The sequence below is a fragment of the Camellia sinensis genome, chromosome 3 (assembly GCF_055761805.1).
Source record: "Camellia sinensis isolate YWXY chromosome 3, ASM5576180v1, whole genome shotgun sequence".
Lineage (NCBI taxonomy): Eukaryota > Viridiplantae > Streptophyta > Magnoliopsida > Ericales > Theaceae > Camellia > Camellia sinensis.
The window spans coordinates 899,054-926,125 of record NC_138963.1 but is presented as its reverse complement, the minus strand read 5'-3'; the positions used below and the strand labels follow the sequence as shown (position 1 = coordinate 926,125).

Sequence of the window (27,072 nt, the reverse complement as noted above, 5' to 3'; positions counted from 1 at the left end):
TGACGGCCTCAGCCATCTCCTCTCAAATTCTCTTAACGGAGTCCTCTAGTTTTGCATACCAAATGGCCGCTACACCCGACAGGGTCCAGCCAAACAAGGAAAGCTTCTGTAGTCTGGTGAGGCCCATTGGCCTTAAGATGTCTAAACATAGCTGCAGGTGCACAATAGGATCTCCAGACCCATCAAAGCGGTCAATGTGCGGCATTTTAAACCGGTTCGGCAGCATCACAGCCGAGTCGGTATATCCATCCTCTATATCTGGAATGGATTTCACGCCTTGAGACTTCTGGAAAAGCTTTTCTAGCTTGCTCACTTTTAACGCCATTGGATCCACCTCGAACTTAAATGGTGAATCCACTAGATTGGTGGGCGCTTTAGACAGTTGGGGTAGGATTGGGGGCGGAGCTGGCCCTGTTGGAACATCCGTATTTTCTTGGACGTTAGCGGTCTCCCCGAGTATGGGAACTCTTGGTGGGCGTGGAGTTGGGTGCGAAGCAGATGCTCCGGTCTGCTGCTGTAGCCTGGCAATTAACTCTACCTGTTGGGCCATGACCTCAGCTTGGCGTGCAGCTACTTCTGCTTGACGGCCAGCATCCTGTTGCATGGCTTGCATACTCTCCTGAAGGTGACGCATCATTTCTTCCATTCTTGCCATATTATCCTGATCCGACTGAACAACCGGTATATCTGTCTCTACAGTGGACTCAGAAATCTAAGCCCGATTCCTTAAGGACCCCTGATCTGGAAACCTCTGTACTGATACACTGCGCCTTTTCGACCTATGCCTAGTAACCGGGGGTAAAGAAAGAAACACTGCTTGTCCGTTTATCAGATCCCTGGATCGATTAAGTCTTCGACCTCTAACCCAGTGTTCTTGGGGAATATCTGCTTGGTCGGATGCAATTGTGCTAAACTACCTTGCAAAAAGATAAATAAAGCATAATAAGGAAACATACAACTAGAAAAATGGACAGCATAACGGCTTAAATAAAGACAACACACAGTTGGCACTTGTAAGCTGAATGCACTGTTCTCAAACACTGTTTACTGTGCCCAAATTGCTGCCCCAAATCTGATATCCAAATCTGGTACCCACAGATAAAATTGATTCCCCAAATACTGCTGCCCTCAAGCCTGATACCTAGACTTGCAAACTGATACATGCATTCCTGTAGAGGCACACTCTAAAAGGACATAGCAAACAAATGAGAGCCAATACACCCCTATGGAGGGGTAGGGTTTCCCTGTCCTAGTTTCGTTAAGAACTAGGGTTTCACTACGCACATAGCGGTTTCAAACAACCTACAATCGGGTAAGTAGCCTGTCCTAGTTTGGAATAGTCACTATGGATTCCGATATGTGCTAGGTCGAATGGTCAAAAAGGGTGCCCCGGTAAAAATCGAGGTTTGTGTTCCCGTTGTGGCAGAGCCCCCAACTAGTTAGCCTTATGGCATGCTTCTCAAAGCGAGCCTCCGGCTGTAGACGCGCCCGCGTGGGGCCCCGTTACAGTTCGGACTCGATTTTGTGTCACGGTTCTTAATCTTGAACCAAAGAGTCCAAATCTGGCAAATCGTTTTGAGAAACAGATTTTTTTGAAAAGAAGTGCCAAACATGGACTGCTTTGCCAGATACAGAGTCGCCACCTAAATATTTTTTTTATGGGGGAATTTAGGAAACCCTGACTCGGTGCCGAAGGCCACATGTCCGTCATCACCGGAGTTTCTCGGCTCGGGAGCTAGGGTACGATTGGGGAAGGTCAGCTATGAGCACCCCCTCTCGCCCGATCCGAAGATCGGCCTCTACTAACCGTGATACCCGTTTTTGAAAACATTATGTGTTCTTATTTCAATTGTTAGCCTAGAATTACTATGTTATGCGCGCAGCAAACAAGTATAGACTAGATTGCCTAATTTGGAAATAAGCATTGCATATCCGTTTGTTTTAGAAAACACTCTGGAATTTGCTACTCGCAAGTAGGCTAAAATACGGATTTCAGCGAGTTTCTCTAACTCAAACAATCTAACCTTCACCCACAGGCATTCAAACAATTTATCATATAAGCATTTAGCCGCATGGCAAGCATACTGTCATGGCAACACTCACATGCATGCGGGATGCTAAAACATAAATACTTACATCGTACTCCGTGCCAAAATAATAAACTAGTTAGCAAACATGCGTGTCCTAGTCCATGTCAAGTTGACTAATGCCACACATGCAAGATGCAATTAGAGTAGGCTCGGCTAACCTAAATATGGCATGTGAAATGCAACCAATTGATTCACGTTATTCAATTTGGAATTTGAAATACAAATGCAGTTAGCATGATGTACCGAGCCTAATGCATGCAATACAAATGCATGAATGCACGCATGCATAGCATAAGGTATGCTAATTTCAAAAATGCCCTAATCTACCATCATAAGCAGGTAAATAAAAGGGAAGAAAGAAGTGGGGATTGGAAGACATACACACACTCACCCACACTTATTACAGATTTGCCCTCGTTCGGAGGACACAAATAAATATTACAGTCCAAATAATAAGCAAATAAAATTATTACAGAATTTCTAATTTACTTAATGGGAAGAATGCAAAAAGAAAGGAAAGGGATGGCCGCAGCCTCAGCCTCGGGATGTGCGAATGATGCATGCTCGAAACCCGGCTCGCCTGAAAAACCCGTACCACATCACTGCCACCTCTATTTATACTGCCCTGCTTCTCTGAAAATTTCCAAAGCCCTAGGACAGGTTCCTTGCATACTGCAGAGTACCACCGGCTAGAGGAAATTCCCACCGGCAATGGACAACTTCCACCGGCCGTTTTTGGATCTATCGGCTGTAAACAGATTGCCGGCCGGCGCAGAATTATGCCGGTCGGCAAAAACCTCCTGCAGAAGACAGTTTTGACAGCAAACAGAGGACAGACAGTATGGCATGGGATTTCAGGCACATGTAAGCATGGTCATGCTTCCTATCATGCTTTGAATTCAAGGAAGCATGGCCTTCGATCCTCGGGCCATCAATGGTGCATGATAGCCCAAGGGATCAAGTTTGCCACTTGATGTAAAGATGCATGCAACATACAAATGAGGACCAAAGCCTTATCATGTCAAAGTCAAAGGCCCCGGCGACCGAAAGTTAAGGCACGTTACATCACTTATGGTATGAACGCCCCTTAACCTTCAACACTTGGTTTGACACCCCAAACCAAGTAGTGCAATGCATGTTATGCAAACATGGCTCAAAATGCAACAATGAGATGGAAATGCAAAGCATGCCAAATGTTATGTAACTAGTATGGCAAGTATGCAATGCTAGGCATGCGAAATGCAATGCGAATACGAACAATTCAAGCAATGGGACCAAAATATTACAACACTTAACGAAGCAATCATGCAATGGTCATAAGACAAGCATGCAAGGGGGCCTCAAACCATAAAAGGGGCAGAACTTAATCCACCCCAAAACAGCGGCCAAAAGTGCCTAAAAGGGTGGACAAAAACCTATGCCAACAAGCAATCCAATGGTCCCAAGGCTAAGGCACAAAAAGGGCCACTTCACTTCCAACAACAAGACCAATCATGGCATGATTTAGACAAGTAAAAAAACAGAATTTTTACAGGCAAAATAGGACTCCAAACCGTCCTAATATGGCAGCTAAAGTGGCTCCAAAGAGGTGTGTGCACCAAGGCTCATATCCAGGCATAAAAGGGCACACCCTCGAGGCATGGAAGAGGTCACAAACGCAAGCATGCAAGCATGATTTATGGACTGAAATGGGGTCCTAAATGATGCCAAATCATGAGGATGATCATAGTTATGCATGCTAGAGGTCAAAATGCTCAAAGCTTACAAGCTAAAACATAAAGAGACGACATCAAACTATGCAAGCATGGCTGAAATGAAGGGCCAACAGACCTTAAACATGGTAAGACAATGCCAAAACCTTCATGAAACTAAGCCTACACATGCAAGAATCATGGCCTAAACACAAGGTGCCTTTCTAGGCCAAAAGGAGCAATGCAAAGCAAGTACTTTAAGCATGCAAAGAGATATAAATCCGACCAAAAACAGAGATTACATATGACCTAAAAACACCTAAAAAGTTCTGAAATAAGGCAAAAATCAAGCAAGCATGCATGTTACCCTTTAAGCCAAAATGCAAGGAAATAAGACAATAAAGGGAGAGGGGTGTCCCTCCCCTATGCAAGACTTCAAACCACCTTCCTTATTACTGAAAATCAACTGGTTTTTAGTGGTGAAAAGACCAACACACTCAAGCAAACAAGGCCTCACAAGGGAAGCACAAAAGGGGCCAAATAAAGCCTAACAAGGTGAGTTTGCACTCAAACCACAAAACAACCTTAATGAAAGTTCTAAAGCATGAAAATGTAAGCTTTTTTTATGTTATGCACAAAAGCTAAATCAGCAAGCAAGATAGGTAAAAAACTATTGCAAGTTTGGGGAATCTAAAGTAAAGTGCTCACCCTTGAAGATCCTTTGAAGAACAAATGGTCCAGCCCTCTTCTTTTGATCAAAATCAGTCCAAAAACTCAAGAATCAACCTCCCAAGTCCCTCAAACTCGGAGATAGGTGTAATAGTGTGTGTAATGGTGCAAAAGTAAGGTAAAATCACACTTTTAGGCCAAGAAACACACACAAAGGAGGAGAGAGAGGGAGATATAGAGATAGGGTGTATCTATCTATGGAAGCTCTGGTTTTTGCCTTCAAACTTTCTAACCTAGAGCCAAGAGGAGGCTTGTCCTCTTATAGAACTCCCTCTTGCAAAGCTTATACAACAAGCTTGCTTAGAGGGAGATCCCTCCATACACGTGTATGGAGGGAGGCAGAGTTGGTGCCAGCTATCACAGTTGGCACAAAATATCTACATAAAGTAGATGAACAGTGGTCGGCTGCCCAAAAATGTTATTTTGACAAAAAAGAGTGCCGACCGGCAACAAAATTTGCCGACCGGCAGAAAAGATTGCCGATGGAAGCAAAAACTAGCCGGTGACCCCTAGCCACTGCCGGTGGTGTGTGGGGATGTCTCACAAGGCATTCCCTCCCCTTCCAAGGCAAAACACAAGTGTTTGGTGTGAAACCAGACACTAAACAGTCAAATTCAGAGATCCTGAGGCAAGGTGCGTAGCCGAGACCTCCGGGAACTCCAAACGAACACAAACATGGATAATCACCGAGTGTTCAAACGGTGACATCCAAGTCTTGAGGACGGTCAAAAATGGGGTGTCTACACCGGCAAACCGTTCAAGAATAGCATACAGCAAACACGGTGTCTTAGGCGCACCAATGCAAATGCAATGCAAAGAGACACATGAGTGTAATCAAAACAAGATATCATGAGTTCGAGTAAAGTTCTCTAAATCCCCAGCAGAGTCGCCAGAAATGGTAGACACGCCTCAGGAACTCTCCGATATCCGCGCCTACAAGGGTGCGAATTCTCGTTTTGTTCTGAGCTACTACAGTTCGGACTCAATGTCACGGTTCTAAATCTAATCTCGCAAAGTGCAATGCAAGACCGATAAATCACCAAAGAGTCCAAATCCGGCAAATCGTTTTGGAAAACTGATTTTTATAAAGAAGTGCTAAACATGGACTACTTTTCCAGATACAGAGTCACCACCTAAATATTTTATTTTGAGAGAATTTAGGAAACCCTGACTCGTGCCTAAGGCCACGTGTCCGTCATCACCAAAGTTGCCTCGGCTGGAGAACTTGGGTACGAGAGGGGAAGGTCATGCAATGAGCACCCCCGCTCCCCCGATCAAAGATCGGCCTTTACTAAAATGATATTTTGTTATTGAAGACACATGTGCTCTTATTTCGATTAATTAGCTAATCTTACTACGTGATGCACACAGCATACAAGTATAGACTAGATCGCCTAATTTGGAACAAAACATTGCATGTTCATTTTTGAAAATGGTTTGAAGTTTGCTACTCGCAAGTAGGCTAAATTCGGGACTCAATGAATTGTTCCAATTCAAGTAATCAAACCTTCACCAACAGGCATTCAGGCAGTTATATCAAATAAGCAATTAGCCTCATGGCAAGCATGCTTTCATGGTAATCAATAACACACATGCAGTATGCTAAAGCGTAAACACTCACAGTGTACTCCGAGTCAAAATAGAGAACTAGTTAGAAATCTTGCATGATCCTAGTTCATGTTAAGATGGCTAATGCAACGCATGCGAGAATGCAACTAAAATAGGCTCGGCTATTCTAATCATGTCATGTGAAATGCAACTTGGTAACATGGTGTTGAACACGTATTCAAGTAAATATATTGAAAATACAATGCAGTTAGCATGATGCACCGAGCCCGGTGCATGCAATACAGATGAATGATGCACGCATGCAAGCATAAGGTATGCTAAACAAAATATGCCCTAAAACTAACCATTGTAAGCGGTTAAGTAAATGGGAGAAAGAAATGGGGGTTGGAAGACATGCATCACACACATGCATACTTATTACAACATTTGGCCCTCTTGACGGAGGGACCGAGTAAGAAGTTAACTAGCTAATCCAAGCTAATTAAACTACTTATTACAACCCAACTAATTAACTAATCCTAGTTAACTAATTATTACAAAACAAGCTAATTAACTAACAAGTTAACTTATTAGCTATTACAACACAAATAAGCAGCTAAACGCATTAACTACTTAACGTACAGAACCAAAGAATAAACTAGCTAAGGAAAGCATTAAACAGAGGTCCTCGGGAAGAGGAGTGCATGCATGCCCGGTCGCCTCGTTCGGAAATCCAATGCGATGCCCCGATTTGCCTCTATTTTCATTTGTTCTCAGAACCTTGCACCAAGCTCCAGAAGGCTTCAACTCCACCTTGGGAACTTGAGGGAGGGTAGCCGACCACCTAGGGAAGCCACCAGCCATGGCCGACCACCTATCTTTGTTGTAGACCAGAAAAAGTGGTCCGCCAGCTAGTTTTTCTGGCTGGCCGACCAGTTGTTGCTGCCAGACTGCAATTTGCTGCAACAGAGAGCAAGAAAGGGCATGGCAATGTATTTGCAAGATATGTGTGCACAACCACCCTCCCTATCATTTCATGAGTTCAAGGGAGTGTGGTTCTCGACCCTCGAGCCACCAATTGCGCATTTCAATGCATGATGGCCGAGAGGCGAAGTTGCACAATTTAATATGAAATGAATGCACACATAAACACATAATGCCTAGAACTCTATCATGTGTGATCAAGAGCGTCGGCAACCGAGAATTGAGGCACGTTTCATCACTTCAAGTATGAAACGTCCTTCGTTTCTCGTGTTTGGACTAATACCTATTCCAAACAAAATGCAACATAAGTAAAGCATGCAAACATGCAATGCAGCTTAAGCATACAAACATGCAATGCAACTAGCATACACAATGCAAATGGTATCATAGCACACGCAATGCAAAGAACATGGCATACACAATGCAGCAATACAATGTAATAACATGGCATACTCAATGCAATGTAACCTAAGCATGCAAACAATGTGGCATACTCAATGCGATGAACTACATGGCATACATAATGCGCAATGCTAAGAACAACATGGCATACTCAATGTGATTAACTACATGGCATACACAATGCTCAATGGACTTAAACCGAAATGGATAGACCTCAGCCATGTCCAAAACAGAGGCCATAATGCTAGAATAAAGGCACAAAAGGGCAAGGCAAACATGCACAAGTATTGGCCCATCAACTAGGCCTAAGAACACAACTCTGAAGCATGATGAAGAAGCAATAAATATGTAAGTGTGACAACACTAAAGGCTCTGAAATCAAGTGTGAAATGATGCCAAATCATTCAAACAACACAAGTAAAGCATGCGAGAGGGCCTAAGGCACAAAGCCATTAAAGGGACTACACAAAGGGCATGTAATACATGGCACAAATGATTGAACCAATCATGGACAAAGCTAAATTAGGTCTAAACAAAGACCAAAACATGCTAAGATGGGGGCTCAAAGACCTAGGCATGCAAGCATACACACTAGGCCAAAACAAGGCAACAAATGCACAACCCTTAGAGGCACTCAAAGGGTGAATGAAATGGGAACATGGAAATGCTACATGCTTTGAAATGAAGTATTAAATGATACCAAATCATCTAAATAGCTCAAAGATAGTATGCAAGAAGCATCAAAACATAAGGCTAGCATGGCCCATTGCACTACAGCTATACAAAGCATGAAGCATATGGTAAAGGCAACCGAAAACAGTCCTAGAACACGTCAAAATGAGTCTAAAATATGTATGGAAGGAAGCCAAAATAAGCCAACATGAAGGGCCAAAACATGGATGCATAGAAGGCAAATAAGGTGGATTACACTACACCTATTGAGACCAAGCATAAGATGACTTAACCAATAAAAATTAGAGTTATATCATGGCAAAATAACCCCAAAAACACATTGAAATGATAGGTCGCAAGCTTAGGCATGAAGACATACGCAATGATTCATGTTAAGGCATAATGGGGCAAACCCTCCAATGCATTGAATGAATGATAAATGTAAGTGCATGAACATGAAACATGGACGGAAATCACATTACAAATGATGCCAAATCATTCAAATAGTCTAAGTAATGCATGCTAGTGGACTTGATACACAAAGCTAACAAGCTAGATTGAATCATGGCTATACAAAGCAAGTCATGCATGGAAAAAACAACACAAATTAGAGCTAGAGCATGCTAAAACATAGACAAAAGCTTCTTGAAGTTAAGCCTAAAGCATGCTAGAATGACATGTTAAAGCATGATGCATGTTAGGCTATTTCATGGAATTGCACTACAAGTGCATAAGGCATGCAACAAGTGACCAAACCAAACCCTAACAGAGGTATGACATGAAAAAAATCACCAAAAACATGCTGAAATGGAAACAAAACAAGCTAAAATGATATGCTACTTCATAAAGCACACAAAGCTAGTTTATGAGAAATACACTACAAGTGTATTAGGCATGCATGGAGTGACACAACCAAGTAAAAAAAGTGGCATGTCATGTTAAAATAAGCCCAAATACAAGCTAAGATATGGCTAACATAAGCTTAACAAACATGCTCAAACATGAGCCAAAAGAAGCAAGTATTTAAGATACAAGGAGAGGGGATGACCCTCTCCTTTTTGGGACCTAAAAACACCCTTCCCACCACTAAAATTCCTCTGAGTTTTAGTGGTGAGAAGACCAAAACAAGGTAGTCCCAAAGGCTTAAAAGGAAGGCACAAAAGCAAGTCCAAACAAGGCCTAGGAGGGGGTAAACAACCCCCAACACAAAAGTGACCTTAAATAAAGATCTTAAGCATACAAAATTAGAACTTTTTGTAGTTTAGAATTAAGCTTAAAACAATATGCAAGTAAGGCTAAAAGCTTAAGCAAAAATAGGGGTTTAAGAAGTTAAAGGCTCACCCTTGAAGACCACCTTCAAAACCATAACTCTAGCAGGTTTTTCAAGCTCAAACCAAACCAACAACACCAAAACCAGCTCCTAAGCACCTCAGCAACCAAAGGATGGTGTTTGAGTGTGTGTTTGTGTGTTAAAGTATGACAAAACTACACTTTTGAAGCACAAAACTGAAGTAAAGGGCAAGATAGATACAAGGGTGTATCTATATCTCTCAAGGCAATTTTTGTGAACCTAGAGGAGGGAGGAGGAGGTTCTCTTATATAGAGAACAAAAGTGTAATCCTTTTGAGGAAGCTAAGGGTCCAAGGCCATCCCTCCATACACGTGTATGGAGGATGGTTTTAGTGACTTCCAACTGTGCCAGCTAGAAGAAAATGTCTCCAGGAATGAGCTGGAAAGTGGCTGACCAGTTGAAGTGATCGGCCACTGTGCAAAGGTGTTCTACACACTGAAAGCAAGGTGGTGGTGTGGTGGCCGACCATAATAGGTGGCCCAAAGACCAAGAAAACCAGTACCAGAAAATCGGCTGGCGGGAACAAAAGTGGTCTCCAAGGGGAAATACTGGTCTTCCACACTTGTATCACCTTCCAAACAAGGAAAACAAGTTTTCTACCAAAAACAAACCAAAACGGATGCAAGACGAAAGTTTAGGAGGCAAAACGCGCAGCCGGAAACCTCAAAAACTAGTCTACCGGCACCAAAAGTGGTCTCTTGGACCACAGTGTCCCTCTAGGTAGGGGCAAGAAGGCATGGTTCAAAAACCAAGCAAAACGGAGAACGTTAAGCGGTCCCGAGACAAGGCACATGGCCGAAGGCTCTGAAAATCGAAAACTAGTCTCCAAGCGCAAAAAGTGGTCTACGACCACAGAGAGGTGGTTTACAGACCACTCCCTTCCTTCAGGGAAGAGAAACAAGGCTTGGTCCACAAACCGAGCCAAACCACAAAGAGTTCAGAGGCCCGGAGGCAAGGCTCTCGGCCAAAACTCCGGAAACCTCAGAACGAGCACAACATGCACAATCACCGAGCGCTCAATCGATGACATCTGAGTTTTAAGGTCGGTCAAAAATGGGGTGTCTACAAGGGTACTGTGCGATAAATGAATACCCACTAGACTAAAAGGTAAGTTTTATAGAACGGCTATCAGACCAGCGATGTTGTATGGGACGGAGTGTTGGGCAACCAAGAAATAACATGTAGATAAGATAAATGTGGCTGAGATGAGCATGCTAAGGTAGATGTATGGAAAGACTAGACAAGACAGAATTGGGAATGAGTGTATTCGGGAATGGGTAGGAGTAGCACCGATAGAAGATAAGTTGAGAGAGAATCGATTGAGATGGTTTGGTCATATTCAACGAAGACCAACAGAGGCAGTAGTGAAGAGATGCGATGTTGTAACAGCAGATGAGAGTGTTAGGGGACATGTTAGGCCTACATTAATGTTGGCTAGTGTTGTAAATAGAGATATGAATCTACTTAATTTGACTAACGAAATAGCCTTTGACAGGGCCGCGTAGAGAAGAAGGATTTATGTAGCCGACCCCATTTAATAGGACCTCAGTTTGGTTTTATATATGAGAGAAGACAGGCTAAAAAGAACTGCAACTCACCTCTTGTACTAACCTCCGAAACATTTATGTAAGATCTCACTCCTTCCACCTAGCTAGATCAACAATATTCAATCCAGACATCTAAGCATAAGAGTTTCCATCAAAAATATTCTCACCCAAATAATTTTTCAGCTGACCCAATCTCACTGCACAGAACTGCACAACACCATTCACTTTTCGCTCCATGTCAAGGCTCTATAGGGCAGACAAATCTCGTTGGACAATAACATCGTCATCCAAAACCACAACTTTCTTCAAGGTTCAGAATATTTTAGGAAGGAGATATTGTGATTGAGAAAAAATATATATCTATTCTGTTCTAATTTGAGTTCTAGATAGTTTATCAATGCTGTGAATGGAAATACGAAATTCCTCAGCCAATGATAGATGTAATGGAGTTGCCTTATCATGGTCATTCAGATTAAGATCATCATTGTTCAATACTTGAATTGTAGCTTCCTTGTAAGTATTTCTGAAAACCATAGCTTCATGGCAAAGTAATTCTGTCCATCTATCAGCACATGAAAAACTTGATTTCCACTTTCCTGAACCATTAAAGGAAACCTATGTCAATGACTGAAAGCAACCAAATTTCGGGTTCAGAGGAATTAATATGCATAAGAGAAGAATTAATATTGCAAATTAGGATTTGAAAGAATGGTGAGGACCAGAAGCTGAGGTGGCACTTCACAAGTGGCTGGAAGCTTTTTAAATATAAACCATGTCGATTCATATGACATGGATGGGATCTAAGAAGCACAGACCCGATACATGAACATGACATGATATAGATATGTCAACATGGTAAATTGAACTCACTATGGCAAGGACAGGACAACAAATAAATATGCTTTTTGTGTATATACATGAAAATTACAATCACTTCTTTAAGGCTTGAAATAGAGATATCAAGTTCGAGTAACAAGAAAATGCACAATGTGCAGCATGAGAGAAACTTAATAGTTTTAGGGAGCATGCCCAATTAATATGGTACTCATCAGGAAGACTTATAGGAAATAAGTAGTCACATTACTAACAAGCAAGAGTTTAGTAAGCTTAGATCAATAAATGGACAATTAGGTAATTTCATAGAGTGATTGTCACTTACTGCTGTGGAAGATCTGCATCTGTGTCAGTTTCACTGAGAACTCGTTCAAACTCTTGAATATTTTGCTTCAATTAACGGGACAATTTGTCATGTGCTGGAAGCTTTGCGATACTAGGATAGTAAGCTCGAGCCACATAAAGTCAGTCCTTCAATTTCTTCACCAAATGTTCTTTTATCTTTTCCTTATGTTCTTGACGCCATAAACAGTAGCTCCCAAATTTCACTTCACATGATTTTTCACTCTTATCAGTGACACCTTTCATATATTCAGAGACTGCAACCATACCACCAATCCTAGTGCCCTGAAATAGATTCTAAAGTTGATCATGATCTATGATGCCCACACATTGACCAAAAAAAAAATATCATGATGACAAAACTTAGCCAATCACTCTAATAGATACATACATTTGCTTTGCGATATGGTTTCGGCACATCAGTAAGCACATGAAAGCCTGCAAAAAAGAAAAAAAAAAAAAGAAGAGAAGTGAGCTCAAATTACTCTCTCTCTCTCTCTACAGGATTAAAGGACTAGGGAAGCAACACTACAAAAACCAAGTCACATTTCATTCTCAAGTTCCTTAACCGAATTTCTTTTAAAATCCAGACCAAACAAAAAAACAAGACCATGAGAAAAATCATATTAAACATGATTTCAGACTTATCAATATATATATCAAACATGATTTCAGATGCCCACAATCAAAATTAACCAGCATTACAAAGCTTAGTTTGTGATAAAAGTATTACTAAGTTTGCAGAAGAAGAACTAAATGCTAATGGCTAAAATTTGTGATGAAGAATATACTAAAAAGAAAAATCCTAGGGTTAAAAAAGGATGTTGTTTCCCTCTCAAGAAATGGAAAATAAGTGTTCAAGAAGAGAATGGATAGCATCAGCTTTGGAGCAAGCCTGTTTTTGCCTATTCTTCCTACTGATTCCAAATCTGAAATTATTAATGTTTTCGAGCCATCTATCTAGGCCTTTGTTTGAACTTTTTACTAAAGTAATGTCAATCTATAAGTCTCATATGACTTTTTGATTGCATGCTCTTGGAACTAGAAAGTTGTTTTGGAAATAGGTGGTAATTAGATTTTTTCTTTATTTGATGTCTTGTAAATATAAGAACTATGACTGAAAAGAAAGGGGCTTTTCCTCACTTACTTGAGCAAAGAATGAAGGACTAGCTTGCTTATTGCATGATGGAACAAGAAAAGAAAGAAAAAAGAGAATCAAAGGTCAGATAGGTCCTCCCGGTAGAGAGATACAAAGCTAGATTAGTAGCCAAATGATTCCTTCAAGAATATTGAGTCGAACTCATTTACTGATAGGGGAACATTTTCGACTAAAATGACCACCATTCGTGGCATTCTTGCCTTGGCTGCTATCAAAAAGTAACCCTTATTTCTACTTGAATTCAACAAGTTTGCGTGTGAAATATCCCACATCTGATGTTTGTACAACAGTATCTACAACCCCTTTGTGGGCTCCATAGTAATCAAAGTATCACTATGTCTATTCCTTTTTCTACTTCTTCCAAGTGCAGGGTAACCACATGGAGTTGTGGGTAGTTATAATTGTACTGCGTTATATATATGAAGGAATATAGAATCAAGGAAGCTTTCTTTGGATCGGGGGAAAAAAACGCTCTAGTTGATAGGACTTTTTCCCTTCTACAGCCAACTCTGGCTTTCTACCATGTACACAGGAAAAACAAATTGCATCAAACTTAGAGACAGTAAAAAATATTTGTTGCACCGAAAACCATAGCCCTTGTTCCATTTTTTATGTTGCCCTTGAGCAATTTCAGTTTCTTATCCTCCATAATTCCAGTAATGAACCTGGATCCCTCTTTATTATGGGTTCACATTGCAATCACTTGAGGGTCTGTTTGGTAACGTTTACGTTTTCAGTTTATATTTATAAAAATTTTATAAACTTGTTATTGTTTATTTTTTGTTTATTTTTAGAAAAACATAAACTGCAAACGCGTTTGGTAATTGACAAAATGTTTAAAAAAATTTAAAAATATAAAAAAGAGTGAGAAATGACAAGTGGTAGCAAGTGGCGGTAGAAGACGGTGGTGGAAAGTGGTGGCGGTGGGTGGGTGACAGTGGCGGTTGATTGGTGGTAGTGAGTGGGTGGTGGTGGCGGTGGTGGTGGGTGGTAGTGGGTGGTAGCGAGTGGGTGGTGGTGGTGGCGGTGGTGGTGGCGGGTGGTAGGTGAGTGGCGGATGGTGGGTGGTGGTGGTAATGGTGGTGGCAGGAAGGTGACGGATGGCAGGTGAGGGTGGGTGGTGGCGGGTAGGTGGCGGGTGGTGATGGTGGGTGGGTGACAGTGGCGGGTGGTGAGTGATAGTGAGTGGGTGGTGGTGGTGGTGGTGGCGGCGGATGGTGGCGAGTGGCTGGCGGATGGTGATGGGTGGTGACAGGTGGGTGGTGGTAGTGGGTAGGTGGCGGGTGATGATGGTGGGTGGGTGGGTGGGTAACGATGGCGGGTGGTGGTGGCAGGTGGGTGGCGGATGGCGGGTGGTGGGTGGTGGTGGTGGCAGGTGGGTGGCGGATGGCGGGGGGTGGTGACGGGTAGATGGATGGTGGTGGTGTTGGTGGCTGGGTGGATGACTGTGGCGGGTGATGGGTGGTAGCGAGTGGGTGGTGGTGGTGGTGGTGGCGGGCAGTGGTAGGTGGTGGCGGGTGGATGACAGGTGGCAGGTGGGTGGGTGGTGGTGGCAGGTGGGTGGTGAATGGTGGTGGCAGGTGGTTATGGGGGGTGGGTGGTGGTGGCAGAAGACGATGGTGGAAAATGGTGGCGGGTGGTGGCTAGTGCTGGGTGGTAAAAAAAAAAAAAAAACTCAAAACTCAAAAATCAAAACGGAAACACATTTTTTGAGTTTACATTTTTTGGCCAAATTTATAAACTGAGACCACTGATCTATGAATAAAAAATTTACCAAACAAGTTTTTATTTGAGTTTTTTAAAATTTTTGTAAATATAAATAGAAAACTGAAAACGTAAGTGTTACCAAACGGCACCTCAGGAATTGATTTTCTTGGCTTAGAAACTTTTTACAGTAACCTCAATATTTGGAATGCCCATCTCAAAAAATCTACAAATTATGACAAAAAACACACGTGCCAAATGATATTAAGGAAGATCCTACACCCAAAACAAGGAAGCATGGACACTTCAAAATGGGTGTTGTGTCCATGTCCGACATGTACCGAACACTAACACACGCACCAGCACGCATGTCCTCATGTCGGGCATGCCACTGAGGATGTTGTTTTTTTAATTAATATGTTTTTGCAGGGTGTCACGACCCAAACTCGGCAAGGCAACCCCCACCAAGAGGGTGTACTTCAACGCTATAACACTTGTACACAATAATCACCTGTATAATTCTTATATCACATCACCAATAGTGCATAAGACCCTTCGATTGGCCAACATATATGAGATGATCCATTCAAAGACAAAAAATATCCTCATGCTACTAAGATAGTTCCCATGCACCACTACCCCCAAAATAAAACATACTATTCGTGAATCCATCAACACGTCCAACTTCACAAGCAAAAATTTACAATCAACCTACATAAAACAAAGGATAAAACTACATCCAAGAGTGACCCTAAGCAAAACCTCAACTACCAGATGTTCACAATTGATCCTCCAGAAACTCTAATCTTCCAAGTTGAGGCGAGCCACACAAAAGTCTAGGAATCTGAAAAAAAAAAATAATTAAAAAAAAGAATGAGCTAGAGCCCAATGAGTATACCAATCCCATGGAGTTATAAAGCTTGCTCCTTGCAATTGGGTTCAAAATAAGATAATAAACACGAGTTTAATTGAACTGAAATTTATAAAAATGAGAAAATTTTGCATAAACCATTATCAAGATTTTTTTTTCCAAAGAATCTCATAATGCAGGAAAAATACATTTGAATAAGGAGAGTAAACAAAAATACAACTTTTTAATACATTAAGATTTCATGTCCATCATATGAACCACTACATAGCCTTAGGGTCGCGTTACCTCGCGACTTAGGTGGTGACGGTACCGTTACTCAAAACATAACCATAGGAACATAACTCATGCCATGGTAGCACTTCAATTCTCATTTCAATGTTTCGGTCCCCAGGACCCCTTATGTACAACGACCCTTATGGTCCTTAAAACATTTCGATCCCCAGGACCCCTTATGCATTTCGGCCCTTGTGGCCCCAAAGGCTATATTCGGTTACATGACCAATAAAAATAAATACTCTCGCATGACGTTTCATTGTCATTTAATCATCATCATCATAAACTTTGAAGGACTCAACTTGAATAAATTCTCATAAAAAATTAGTGCTTCATTATACAAATGAAATCATATATTTATTTAAACTCAACATTTGACCTCAATAAATTTATAGATTTTCTTCTTATACATATATCATGATGAAATGTGTTACTTCCTTTGATTCAAAAATATTTTCAAACTTTGTATTAAAGATAGAGATAAGGTAAATTTTCATGGTAAGTATACTCACCTCCAAATTAGTAAAAGCATAGATTGAAACTCTACGAATTAATTCCCAAGAGGTGTAGAGACGCCTCCCTCCAATCCTAACAATTGGTAAAAAGGATCTAAAATTAAGGAAAAGCTTTCAATGAAAATTACAACATCTACAAAATTTATCCTAAATAAGACATGCTATGGAATGACAAGCTAAAGAACTCCTCCAACTTCAAGTCACCCAAACAAACTTCTTATCCAATCTCCACAACACCCATCCTTTGTACATTTTTTTGAGTTAATAAACTTTTTAAATATCCAATCAATTTATATGCACAATACCACCATCAATTAACTACAAAAGTCAAAAATCAACATTTTCATAAACTCAACAACTTAAGTAAAACCACTTCAATCATTTATAAAATTCCTCCATAGAACATAGAGATACCCAATCTACCATTTATCAAGTCAATTTCAACATATAAATTTCCTAACACCAAAATTCCCAATTTTTACATCACATTCAAACCCCAGATTAACCCAAATCTTAATCTCAAAAACAACCATCAAATTGATCATTTTTCTACATGTAAAACACTCATAGAAACTAATTGAGAGTATAAAACTCAGCAATCAAACCCAAATCATAATAGATCTAAAATAGAAAAATTTCATCATCTTAAACTCAAAATATGTAAAACCCAATTTAAATAATTAATCTTCAAATTTTCATTTTTAATCCTCTAAAAATCCATCTTGAATCAATTTATGTCTAGATTATATTAACTATACTAAAACAAGGATGAAATTTCTTACCTTATGATGATTTTTTCACAATTTTTTGCTTGACTTTTGGTATCCCACAAAACCCTCTTCTCCTTTGTTCTTCCTTGAATTCTCAAGCCTTGAGTTCCTTCCTTTTCTCTCTCTCTCTCTCTCTCTCTCTCTCTCTCTCTCTCTCTCTCTCTACGGCTCAAGCTCTTTTCCTGAATGTCAAAGAATGAATTCAATGGGCTCTATCTAATACAACGTATAAACAATGAATAAACACACACACAGCCTTCTTTTCACATCCAGATTTTCTCAACACACACACACACCCACAAACACACCCAATTCTAGATTATTCTACAATTTACTGTATGATCAAAATTAATTTAACTAAGCAACACTTAGTCTTAATAAATCTTGATTAACACATAATTAAATCAATCACGACTAATCCCAAATCCCACTTAATTTAATTAGTCTAATCTGACTTCCTTTAGAGCCCAATTAATAATATTTAAATTTATTAATCTGAATCAGATTTTTTTTTTTTAATCAAACTCCCAAAAGGCTCCAAATATTAAATTAAACTTATTGTCATCATCAAATTTGATTTCTCAAACCATTTAGGCTTTCAATTTCTAATCAGACTCCAAATTTCCGTCAATAAATTACATATTCAAATTGGACACCCCATAAATAAATTTAATTCGTAATAATCACAATTCTCAATCCTCATAATTTAATTAACCTAATTAACTCCAATTCAGACCTAAGTAATCGAATCTCAATTCTACTAAACTGAATCAAATATTTAATTAAACTCCCAAATGGGTCCGTAATTAAAAATTAAATTGATTCAACTTCTTAATTTCACGTCCTTAAGCCATTTGGACCCTTAATTTCTAATTGCAAAATAAATCTTTAATAGAATCATATACGAATCAGATTCTACAATTATCATAAATCCCAAACTAAATTAGGATAACGACTAATTAAAATCCCAAATCTCCTTAATTAACCAAATATAAAATATTATACATGACGGGGTTGTCACATAGGGCAAATGGGAAACACTTCACAGACTTGTGTCCTATGTTTGGAGATGACTCTCGACACAATTGTGGGGTCTTTTTTATAATTTTAGAAAGTTGATTTGGGGTCAAAGGAAACTACATGGAAACAAAGAGGGGGAAAGGAGAAAAAATCAACAAATATTTTAAACCATAGTTGTAAATACAAAATTTAGGAATGCCTTCAAATCCTTACTGAAGCTGAAGTTTGTTGTTCAATTGCATATGCTGCAAAAGATACACAGAACAAACGTGTTATACAACTGAACTTTGGACAGAAAACCACATAGAAATGAACTTCACTTATGACAGTGTTAATACAATTAGACAAATAGAAAAGTATATTGAATAATACTATGTGTATATCATACAATACAATAAAGGCCCATATATATAGGCAAGAAGGAGAAAGAGAATCCTAATCCTACTATTCTGTAATATAATCCTAATCCTATTATATAATGTAAATATAATGTAATCCTAATCTAATATATATTACTAACAGCCCCCCTCAAACTCAAGATGGTTTCAAAGAGACCAACTGGAGTTTGGAAAGTAACTCATGAAAATGACCAGGAAGATGAGTTTTAGTAAACAGATCAGTAACTTGAGCAGCGGAAGAAACAGACTAGAGTTGGATAATGCCACTATTGACATGCTGATGAATAAAATGACAGTCAATCTCGATGTGTTTGGTGCAATTATGAAAAACATCAATGTGAGCAATCTGAATGGCACTACGATTATCACAATGAAGAGTAGTAGCAGTGGGATAAAGTACACCCATGTCTTTAAGTAACCAATGAAGCCATAAAAATTCCTGAGTGGTGTCAGCAAGAGCACGATATTCCACCTCAGTACTGGACCTGGAGACAACAGTTTGCTTCTTACTTCGCCAAGAAATCAATGTACTTCCAAGAAAGAAACAATAACCAGTAATAGAGTGACGATCAGTGCTATTATCGGCCCAGTCAGCATCAGAATATGCACATAACTCAAGCAGAGTGTGAGTAGAGTAATGAAGTCCATGAAACAAAGTTCCTTTCACATAGCGAAGAATACGAAGAACGACAGCACAATGAGTAGATTGTGGAGCAGACAAAAACTGACTAACAATATGAACTGCATGAAAGATATCAGGCCGAGTAACAGACAAATAGACCAGACTACCCACTAATTGTCGATATAGAGTGGCATCAGAAAAGAGAGTGCCCTCTAAAGAGGTAAGACGGGCATTGTATTCAAGCAGGGTAGGAGCAGTCTTACTATCCGTGAGACCAACACGAGATAAGAGATCAGATGCATATTTGGCTTGAGTGAGATACAAGCCACTTGGAGCAGAAGAAATCTCAAGACCAAGAAAATAACCAAGAGAACCTAGATCTTTCATCTCAAAAGTAGAGTTGAGAAAATGTTTCAGCTCATGAATGCCATCAAGATCATCACCAGTAATAATCATATCATCAACATAAAACAAAAGAAGAGTAATGCCACGAGGCGTCTTGTGAATGAAAAGAGCAGAATCATAGGAACTTGAAGAGAACCCAAACTGAGTAATGGTAGTATTGAACTTGGAAACCAAGCACGAGGAGCCTGCTTAAGGCTATAGAGAGCACGACGAAAGCGACAAACAGTATCTAGGGGCTGCTCATAGCCTGGAGGAGGTTGCATGTAAACTTCTTCAGTCAGGTCATCATTGAGAAATGTATTCTTGACATCCATCTGTGATAAACCCCATTGACGTGAGGTAGCAACATCAAGTATACTACGAACAGATGTAAGAGGAGCAACAGGAGCAAAGGTCTCCTCATAATCAATACCATACTTCTAAGTGAAGCCTTTAGCAACCAGATGGGCTTTGTAACGTTCAATTGTACCATCAGAATGAGTTTTGATTTTATAGACCCATTTACAACCAATAGGAGTTTTGCCAAGAGGAAGAGCAACCATATCCCATGTATGGGTCTTATGTAAAGCCTATAACTGATCTGCCATTGCTTGCTGCCAAAGAGGATTAGTGCAAGCTTCATGATAGGTATGAGGTTCATGGTGACTTAAAATGGTAGAAAAACAATGATAATCTTGTAAATAACCTGGATGTCTAGAGACCCGTTTTGAAAGAAGGACAACAAAAGGAGCTTCAGGAGAGTCACTGCTAGAAGTGAGAGGAGACATTGAAGAATAGGTAATATCAGTACTCTCAGAAGATGGTAACAGAACAGGATCAGCAGGCAGAACAAGAGCATCAGGAATAGTCGGAGAACCACTGGATGGAAAGGCATCTGTAGGAGCATCATCAGGAAAAAGATCAACGGAAGGATCAATAAAACATGAGATAGTGAAAGTTGAAGGAAGAGAGAATTTGGAGAGAGAGGAAAACATTTGATGTTCCTAAAAAATGACATGATGAGAGATACGAAGATGGTGAGAGATAGGATCCCAACATCAAAACCCTTTATGTTCTATACCACAGCCTAAGAAACAACACAATCGAGACCGGGGTTATAACTTGTTGCGTTCATGGGGAGGAAGGAGAACAAAACAAGCACACCCAAAGACTCGGAGTCTGTGTAGGAAGGAGATGTACCATGGAGACATTCATAAGGGGTTTCATTGTTAATGATAGGAGAGGGGATACGGTTAATAGTGTAAATAGCTGTAAGGGCAGCTTCACCCCAAAAACGCTCAGGACAATAAGAAGAGATGAGAAGAGCTCTGACTGTATCAAGAATGTGCCTATGCTTGCGTTCAGCATGACCATTTTGCTGGGAGGTGTGAGGACAAGAGTGATGGGGAAGGTTACCATACTCATGAAGAAGTTTTAAAAAAACTAGTCTCTTTATATTCTTGAGCATTGTCAGATTGGAAGACTTTGATAGAATAACCAAATTGAGTTTTAATCATTTTAACAAAATCACAATAGGTTTGAGGTAACTCCGAACGTTGTTTTAAAATATAAATCCAAGTGAATCGGGAATAATCATCCACAAAACTGACAAAGTATCTAGAGCCTCCCATTATGGTATTGGGAGAAGGTCCCGAAACATAGAATGAACTAAACAAATGGAGAGTTTGAAACTGAATCACTTATATTAAAAGACAAAGCTAGCTATTTAGCAAGTTGACAAGATTGACAATCATTATGATAATTAGAAGAAACAGAGCTTAAATTGCCACTAGATACTAAAGTACGTAGCTAACTAAAAGAAACATGCCCTAATCTAGAATGCCAAAGATCAAGAGAAGGAGTGGATGCGACATGCTGAGGAGTAGGTGTAGAAATTGATAGATGAGATTTATGAGCTCAAACAGACGTCCAGTTTTACGCCCTATCCCAATAGTCTGTCCTGTTCGCGGATCCTGAACCTGACAACCAGAGGAGGAGAAGAGAACAGTTAAACCAAGTTCACAAACCAGAAATAAGATTTAGGGTGAGGGCAGGAATATGATAAGCATTAGAGAGAGACACAGTGGAGGTAGAGACACTACCAATATGACTAACAGACATATGAATGCCATCAGCAGTATGAATAATAGGTAAGGTACTAGAAGAAGTAAAAGAGAAAAAAGCTGTGGAATCTAATGTCATATGATTACAACATACAGAATCAAAGAACCAAGAAGAGCTACTTGGGGTGACGGACAAGGCAATGTTATGAAAGGTACTAGAATGTGCCTGTTGAAACATGGCCTTCATATCATTTTGAGAATAATATGGAGCAGATAGATCTATGGGAGGAGTGGAATCATCAGCAGCAGCAGTGGCAGCAACAGTAGATTGAGAGGCAGGCTTATACCAAGACCCTTATTTATAGTGACCCCCTCTTGAGTTCCTAGAAGAGTGGTTATTTCGAGATTGTTTCTAAGGACAGTGATGCTCAAAGTGACCAGGCTCTTGTTTGTGACAAGTACGACAATCCCGAACTGGACAATGAAGAAGAGAATGACTAAAATTCAGACCGCGATTCTGACAATACTGACAAATCTGGGTGACGGAACCAGAAGGAGTCTGTGTGTAAGGAACATCAAGAACAGTCTTGTAGACACCCCATTTTTGACCGTCCTCAAGACCTGGACGTCACCGTTTGAACACTTAGTGATCATCTATGTTCGTGTTCGTTTTGAGTTCCCGGAGGTCTCGGCTACGCGCCTCGCCTTAGGATCTCTCAACTCGGTTGTCTTGTGCTTGGTTGGATCAAACACTTGTTGGTTTTTGCTTTGGAAGGTAGAGAATGTCTTGTTGGCAATCCCCACGCCTCACCGGCCATGGCTTGAGGTCACCAGCCGTGTCTTCTTGCCAGTCGGCACTTTATGTGGTCGGCCGACCATTTATTTGGCCGATGGACTCTTTTTCTGACCGGTACCACCTTTTTGGCTTTTTAAGGCATTATGCACGCCAGCTGGAGTGCACGGACCTGTCCTCCATACACGTGTATGGAGGAATTTATACCCTTTGCACCCTTTTGGTCTAGCTTCTTAAGGAAGCTTGGACCTTTGTCTTAGCTTCCTCAAGAAGCTTGGACCCCTATCTCAGCTTCCTCAAGAAGCCTTGCCCCTTTGCCTTAGCTTCTTTAAGAAGCCTTGACCCCTTTTGTTTAGCTTCTCTTGGAAGCTTAGGCCTTTGCCTTGTCTATATAAGGAGGCCTCCCTCCTCCTTTGAGGAGGTTCAGCAAAATCAAAGTTATATAGCATATATACATTACTCTCTCTCTATATCTCCCTCTCTCTCTTCATTTGTGTGTGTTAGAGGGATTAAAAGGGTGTTTTGTTCTTAGTTTTGCACTAAGGCACCTAGTATTACACCATACTTGGGTTATTGAGGTCTTGAGAGTTTGTTCTTGGAGTTTTGAGCTGGTTATGATCAGAAGAAGGGGGCTGGACTTGCTGTTCTTGAAGTGTTCTCCAAGGGTAACACCATTGCTTTATATTCCCCATTTTTGCACTAGATTTTAACCCCCTTTGTATGCTGTTTTGAGCTTTGTGTATAACATATAAAAGTTCTATTTTTTTGTGTTTAAGATACTTCATTAAGGTCATTTTGGTGTTGGGGGTCGACCTCCCCCTCTTAGGCCTTGTTTGGCCCTTTTTGTGCTTTCTTTGTCGAGCTTTGGGAACCTTTGTGCATTGGCCTTCTCACCACTGAAATCCAGAGGATTTTTAGTGGTGAAGAAGAGGTTTTGAGGTCTTTCATAGGGGAGGGACACCCCTCTCCCTTTGTGTCTCATTTGTTCAAGTTTTTGGCTCATAAGGGTAGCATGCATGCTTAATTGTTTTTGGCTCCATTTCAAAGGTTTTTGGGTGATATTTGGTCATAATATACCTCTGTTTTTGGTCGGATTAATGCCCCCTTGCATGCATAATATACTTACCTTGTATCCTCTATTTTGCCTAGAAATGCATCTTGCCATTAGACCATCATGCTTGCATGTTTTTGCCTAGCTTTGTGAAGCTTTTGGTCATATTTCATCATGCTTGAGGTCTATTGAGTATTGATTTGATCATGTTTGCCATGTTTGGTATAGCCCCTTTGTATTTTGGCTTGCGAGCCTTGAGTGTGTGGGTCATTAGCATGCTTTACTTAGCTTATTCTCATGATTTGGCATCATAGGAGACCATATTTCAATCCATAATCCATGCTTGTGCACTTGCATTTGGCTCTCTTTCAATGCTTGAAAGTCTTGTAGTTATGTGCCTCAAGAGTTGGTCATTGTGTATGATACCATGTTTAGTCTTTGGGCTGCCATATCAGTGGGTTTTGGGGGATTATTTTGTATGTTAAAACTTTGATTTTGCATTGGTTAGTCCATGCCACGTGTGGTTGGGGTGGTTGTAATAGAGTGCCCTCTTTGTGGCCCTAAATCCCCCTTTGTTTTGCATCCATTTCTTAGCATGTCTTGACCATGATCTATGCATGCTTTAGTCTTGTTTTGGAGTGCCTTAGGACTGCTTTAAGTCATTTTGGCCCTTTGGGGTTTGGTTGACATAGCTATGGTTTGGACCCCTTTGTTGGCTTCAAGTTTTGGTCATGGTTGCATGCCTTACTTGCATGACATGGTTGATTTGGCATCATCCTCTATACATTTTCAGAGCTTAATATGTTAGTCAAGCATCCATGTTTGTCATCATGTGAGTGCTCTTGAAACTTGCCTTTCAAACCTTAGCCTTAGGCTTATTGGTTTGCATGTCTATTTTGCATGACTGGCATCATCATTTTAGTACTTTTGGCCACTGTTTTGGGGTGTGGCTGAGGTTCCTTCATCTTAGTGTAGATCCATGGATCATGCATTTGCATCTTGTAGCATGCTCATTACATTGTATGATTGTTGCATCCTTGTAGTTAGTGCATTATTACATGCTTATCACTTTGCCTAGTTGCCTATCTAGGTTGCATTGTAGCATTGCATGCTTGGAACATTGCACACTTGCATGATAGGTTACATTGCATTTGGCATGTTTTGTACCTTAGCATCATGTACATACGTGAGCCACGTTGCATACATGCATTACATTTTGCTTGGTTTGGGGTGTCAAACCATGCATGAGGAATGAAATGTGTTCGTACTCAAAGTGACGAAACACGTCTCAATCCTCGGTCGCCGATGCCTTTGATCTCAACATGATAGGGCATATAGCACTCATGTGTTTTTGTTGCATTCATTTACATTGACCTGCAAGCTTGGTACATTTGGCCTTCATGCATCAAAATGCGTGATTGGTGGCCCGAGTATCGAGGTCCACACCCCCTTGAGTCCATAACATGATAGGGAGAGTGGACATGCACACATTTGCTTGAAAATTCCATGCCATGCCTTGTCTGTCCTCTGTTGCTGTCAAAACAGGATTCTGCAGGAAGATTTGACTGACCGGCTACCTACAGTGCCAACCGACCAAAAACAGTTAGCCGTTGGCTCAAAAATTGGTCAATGACCATTTATCAATGGCCGGTGATCTTATGTCGTGGTCGGTGGCATCTCACAATGCTCAGGGAGCAATTCAGAGGCATCTCCAGGGTTTTCACAGTCCTCAGAGGTATAGGACAGTGCAAACAGAGGCAACAATGGCATGGCAGCGGGCTTCCGAGCAAGGCAAATCAAGCATGCATCATCTACGCATCCCGAGACAGAGCTGCGACAGTCTCTTTTAGCTTCATATTTAGGCTGTTTTTGTAATTAATTTGTTAATTAATTAGAAGTTTTGTAATAATTAATTAGCTAGGATAGTTGGTTCGTTATTCGGTCTGTATTATTCTTTCGGACCCTCCAAGCGAGGGCAATTGTGTAATAAGTGTGTGTGAGTGTGTGTATGTCTCCCAACCCCCACTTCTCTCTCCTTTTTACTTACCTACTTTCAATGGGTAGTATTAGGGCATATTTCAATTAGCATACCTTATGTTATGCATGCGTGCATCCATTCATCTGTATTGCATGCACCGGGCTTGGCGCATCATACTAACTGCATGGTATTTCAATTCCAAGTTGAATACATGTTATCTGTTGCATTTCATATGCCATCTTTAGGTTAGCCGAGCCTGTCCTAATTGCTAACATGAACTAGGATCATGCATTTGATTACTAACTAGTTTCTATTTTAGCTTGGAGTACTAGGTAAGCTTTTATGCTTTAGCATCCTTGCATGCGTGTGAGTGTCTGCCATGATAGCATGCTTACCATGAGGCTACGTGCTTATGTGTTATAACTGCATGAATGCCTGTGGGTGAAGGTCGGGTTATCTAAATTGGAACAATGCATTGACTGTGAGTTTTAAGCCCACTAGATAGTGGCAAAACCATCTTTTCTAAGCCCACTCGAGGGTGGCAAAATCTGCATTTTTAGCCTACTTGCGAGTAGCAAACCGCTTTCAAAAACAAACATGAAATGTTTTGTTCCAATTTAGGCGATCCAGTCTATACTTGTATGTTGTGCGCATCACATAGTAAATCTAGGCTAATAACCGGAATAAGAACGCATAATGTTTTCAAAAGTAGATATCATGGTTAGTAGAGGCCGATCTTTGATCGGGCGAGCGAGGGTGCTCACGAAGTGACCTTCCCCAATCGTACCCAAGTTCCCGAGCCGAGGTAACTTTGGTGATGACGGACACGTGGCCTTAGTCACGAGTCAGGGTTTCCTAATTTCCCCAAAAATAAAATATTTAGGTGGCGACTCTGTATCTGGCAAAGCAGTCCATGTTTGGCACTTCTTTCAAAAAAATCTATTTTCAAAAATGATTTGCCGGATTTGGACTCGTTGATGATTCATCGGTCTTGCATTGCACTCTGCAAGATTAGATACAGGACCGTGACATTGAGTCCTGAACTGTAGTGAGCCCAAACGAACAAATCGGGATTTCCCTCCCGGGACGCTCGGGGACGTCTACAGTTTTTGGCGACTCTGCTGGGAATTTAGAGAACTTGACTCGAACTCGTGATATCTTGTTTTAATTACACTTATGTGTTTCTTTGCATTGCATGTGCATTGGTGCACCTAGGACACAGTGTTTGCTATCTACTATTCCTGAGCGGTTAGCTTGAGGCTGCGTGCCATAAGGTTGACC

At 40.7% G+C, this 27,072-nt stretch overlaps 1 long non-coding RNA gene and 1 pseudogene across 1 annotated transcript; both read right to left on the bottom strand.

The window, feature by feature from the left end:
- The window catches only part of LOC145820854 (putative galacturonosyltransferase 7), a 137,007-nt pseudogene extending 123,009 nt beyond the window's left edge, over window positions 1-13,998 (bottom strand).
- A 1,549-nt stretch (window positions 13,999-15,547) lies between these two features.
- On the bottom strand, window positions 15,548-18,211 carry LOC114273031 (uncharacterized). Its single transcript, XR_014363377.1, has 3 exons — window positions 17,495-18,211; window positions 16,710-16,785; window positions 15,548-15,897 (listed from the first exon to the last, which is right to left on the bottom strand). It is a non-coding gene; the product is annotated as an uncharacterized LOC114273031 (long non-coding RNA).
- Window positions 18,212-27,072: the final 8,861 nt, after the last annotated feature.